Below are 4,486 nucleotides of genomic sequence, written 5' to 3'. Positions count from 1 at the left end.
TTGTGTGTGTGTGAACCCGCTCTTCTACAAGGACACTTCACATGAAAGTGTTGATGTCCACTTTCTGCCATTAGCAATCCATTTACAGGTGTTATTGCTGCCCTGAGGTTCATCTGAGACATGCTGTTATTATCTGAACATGGAAACAGAAGATCATCAATAGATGCATCATTTCCACCAAACCCGTGAGGGGAAAACAATGTCTAATAATAGCGGATGGAAATAGTAAATGGTCACAGATCAAAACAAGTTTGAGGCAGAGTTTTGAGCTAATAGATTCACCGTAGTCTACCGAGATGTGATGTTTGTGCAATGATACCATTTGGTGTTTTTATTATTTATTTATTTTTAAATAACATGTTAAACAACATCTTGAGTTATACTGAAGCCTGCACATTATCAACTGTACTTTGCTGGATGTTGTTGTCACTATGTTTATAGGCTTTGTTTTTCCTTAGTTAAAATTTAAATGGTGACCTTTGTAAGATTTAAAATAGTTTTTTTTAAGTATACTTAAAATATTAATCATGATTTACCAAAACACACATTTAAAGGGATAGTTCACCCAAACCTTAAATCATTTGCTCACCATCATGTCCTTCCGTAAGACTTTCGTTCATCTTTGTAACACAAATGAAGGTTTTTTTTAATGGAATCTGAAAGATTCTGTTCCTCCTTTGAAAGTCTGCACAACCGAAACTTTGACTTTTCAAAAAGTTCATAAAGACATTGTAAAAGTAATTTGCATTCATGCATAGAGCTCATCAAATATTACAAACAGAAGTTCAAATGTGCTTACTTGAAGTGCGAGAACCAATGAGGTTTGTTCATGCATGCCACACAAGTACATTTGAACTTCCATTTACCATATTTGATGTGCTATATGTATGCATGTTGATCAGTGTTTATATGTAAATAAAAGCCTAAATTAAAGCTGTTTGTCATATAAAGCAATTGTGTCTCTTCAGAACACATGGGTTAAATCGCTCAATTCAAGTACTTCTGTAATGTCTTTGTGTAACCTCAAAGTTTTGGTTGCACGGACTTTCAAAGGAGGGACTGAAATCTCTCAAGTTTCATTAAAATATCTTCATCATTTTGGGGGGGACTAACCCTTTAATTTAGTTTTACACAACCATTTTTGTCTCTGAGCATCAAAATTAAATAAGCTGTTTTTGATACTGTATACCTTTAAAGGAATAGTTCCCCCAAAAATGAAAATTCTGCCATCATTTACTCACCCTCATGTTGTTCCAAATCTGTATAAGTTTCTTTATTCTGCTAAACGCAGAAGAAAATATTTTTACGAATGTGGGTAACCAAACATTAGACGATACCCATAGTATGGACAAAAATACTATGGAAGTCAATGGCTACCATCAACTGTTTGGTTACCAACCTTCTTCAAAATATCTTCTTTTGTGCTCAACAGAAGAAAGACACTCATACAGGTTTGGAACAACATGTGGGTGAGTAAACAATGAAAGAATATACATTTTTGGGTGAACTACCCCTTTCACTTACATAATAAGGTACCAAACCAAAAACCAGAAAGAAATCTAATAGGAATTTACTTTCATACAATGCAGCTGGTGTGTATTAGAGTCGAGCCTGGAGGAAACCTTAAAACACCTGTTAGCAGTGGAAAAAGGGATGTGGAGAACATGATTACTTATAAAAAATCTAAAAATATGGATGTCCAGACATCACAGGGGGTCATCCAGGGGTCATTGCTCTTCCAGTGGTGAAAAAATAAAGGTTGAACAGTGCGGCCCGTGACCATAACGGCCCGTCTCAGCCCGACCCACCATCTGTCCAGAAGTGATGCAAGGCTTCTATTAATAACACAGACAGAATGCGGTGTGCGCAAGCCAGGGCATAAGGAAGCCATTATGCTGAAGATTTAATGGTGCGGGGATTTAAGGCCTGCAACTCCTCACCAACCTTTCCTGTGAAAGGTAACGGGAGGCTGGCATAATACTTGCATAAAATATTCATATCATATGTGAAAAGGACATTTACATGTCTTAAAGGCACAGTTGTAAAAAAGGCCAGGGTCAGATAGAGGCTGGAAAATGGTTGTGTAAAACTAAATTATGACTGTTCTTGGTGCATAAAACCTAGACATTAATCTAACATTATAAGTGTACCTCAGGGAATTAAATGAACTGATTTTACCTTTTTCAGAACCGAACAGTGTGAACATTCCTGTCTCATTTTTGTAGGGCAACACAGTGCTGCATCTGGACCTGGTCACCGGCTCTGTGAGGAGACTGGTCCTGTCTCAGGACAAACAAGAGGAACCACCACGCAAGACCTCAAACTGGTGGAGCAACAAAGAGAGTCAGGTGGAAATCTTCATCTAGATCAGTCATTCTTAACCAGGGGGCCTCGGCAAACTAATATAATATTATTTGAATTCACACCTTTATCAACTGTTATTGTGGACAGACAAAAAGGTTGAGAACCACTGCTCTAGAAAAACACATATGTGACCCTGGACCACAAAAGCAGTCTTAAGTCGCTGGGGTATATTTGTAGCAATAGCCAAAAATACATTGTATGGGTCAAAATTATAGATTTTTCTTTTATGCCAAAAATCATTAGTATATTAAGTAAAGATCATGTTCCATGAAGATATTTAGTAAATTTCCTACCGTAAATATATCAAAACGTAATTTTTGATTAGTAATATGCATTGCTAAGAACTTAATTTGGACAACTTTAAAGGCTCAATATTTAGATTTTTTTGCACCCTCAGATTCCAGATTTTCAAATAGTTGTATCTCGGGCAAATATTGTCCTCCTATCCTAACAAACCATACATCAATGGAAAGCTTATTTATTCATTCAATTTTGAAAAATTGACACTTAAGACTGGTTTTGTGGTCCAGGGTCACGTATTGAATGTATAATTTCTGCAGTGTTCCCAGCCATCTCCCTATAACCAGGTGTGATGCAATTTAGTTTCAAGATCTGAGATTAATTATCCATTGTCACTTTCAATATGGCATGTTTTTTTTTTTTTTAAGACAATACTTAAATAATTTAACAACACATTAACAGTTCTCTGATGTTGGTTAATGGTCACATGATAGTAAACAATAGGTAAACAAAATGTATCTTTTTGAGTAAGGATTAATTTTGATGTATTTTAAAGTTGTAGTTATTTTTACACTTATTTTGCATTATTCTAATTATGCAATAAACCATAAACCCTAGTTTGGGAAACCCTGCATTATGGGTTACTATTGAAATCACACAGGATGATATTCAAACTCAAATTAAACACTTTTAAGATTATACAAAGCATATAATCAGTACCTCAGATTATTATTATCACTGGACACACAGTTTGTAAGTTTTTGTTCCCAGCTGTGATGTTGCAGAAATATAAACCATTCCAAAACTAGAATCCCTGTAGTTCGTCATGTATCACCATTGTGGCTGGTTTGGACAAAAACTCTGACTAACATGGAAATGATACCATTTATGGTGTCTTTGCTAGCATCACTTCTGGTAAGGACACAGTGTAAAATCAAACAATCACGTCTAATAATCTTAAACTTAATATTTTTTGTTGACATTAGCCAGTATACAAAATGTGCAAGGTGTTTGCCCACAAGAACTGGCTTCTCTTCTACAAAGAAAACGGGTAGGTTACTGTCCATTAATCATTTGTGTACTTGCCACTCTTATGCTCTGTTCTGAAACCTAGTGAGCTGCCTATATCGGTAGCATTTTTAATTTTCAAAGCAAAGCATCTCTTGTCCAAATTTTAAGACAACATGCATATTTCCTTACAATTCCAGGATGCACTTCAACAAAAACCTGCATAAGATGTCTGATGAAGTGATCAAATTAAAAAGCACAGACAAGACAAGTCTAATTACAAAAACACAATTTTGTATGCTATGAATGTTGAGGCTTTAGCTTAGAAAAATGCTGACAAGTCCGCCATAAGCTTCAGCCTTGTGATAAGAGTCAGTTGCATACTTTAAAAATTCCAGAGCAAACGGCCTTCTAGAAATCTCATCATGTCCGAATGCGAAAGTCTGTGACTTCACTATTCTCAAAACCGAACGATGATTAAAAGTTATTGTTACAGTTATTGTCCTTGGTGTGAACAGGCCTTTAGTCCCATCTGAATCGGTACATAAAATCACAGACATTGCAGACGAGTTACAGACATACTGTAGCACTGTAACTCAAACATCATTTAGAAAACTAGTCCCGTCCGAATAGGTCTCAGTGCTCTCCAAATCATTTAGTTATGAGTGTTAGTGCCAAAAAAGACAATTCTGTCATTATTACCTATGTGAATTACTTTTATAATGTCTTTATGTACTTTTTGAAGCTTGAATATTTTGGTTGTGTGAACGATCAATAGATGGACAAAATAATTCATTACATTTTTATATAGCGCTTTTCTAGGCACTCAAAGCGCTTTACATTGTCAGGGGGTATCTCCTCATCCACCACCAGT

At 35.8% G+C, this 4,486-nt stretch overlaps 1 protein-coding gene across 1 annotated transcript in view; it reads left to right on the top strand.

The window, feature by feature from the left end:
* LOC107670899 (von Willebrand factor A domain-containing protein 8-like) overlaps positions 1–2,316 on the top strand; it is a 16,889-nt gene extending 14,573 nt beyond the window's left edge. Inside the window, exon 10 of the mRNA XM_016463706.1 lies at positions 2,226–2,316. The gene's annotated coding sequence lies outside the window, so the exon portion shown is untranslated. The remainder of the gene's footprint in view (positions 1–2,225) is intronic.
* Positions 2,317–4,486: the final 2,170 nt, after the last annotated feature.

The sequence above is a fragment of the Sinocyclocheilus anshuiensis genome, unplaced genomic scaffold, assembly GCF_001515605.1.
Source record: "Sinocyclocheilus anshuiensis isolate Anshui unplaced genomic scaffold, SAMN03320099.WGS_v1.1 scaffold1366, whole genome shotgun sequence".
Classification (NCBI taxonomy): domain Eukaryota; kingdom Metazoa; phylum Chordata; class Actinopteri; order Cypriniformes; family Cyprinidae; genus Sinocyclocheilus; species Sinocyclocheilus anshuiensis.
Note: the sequence above shows the minus strand (reverse complement) of the source record. Positions and strands in the feature narration are given on the sequence as shown.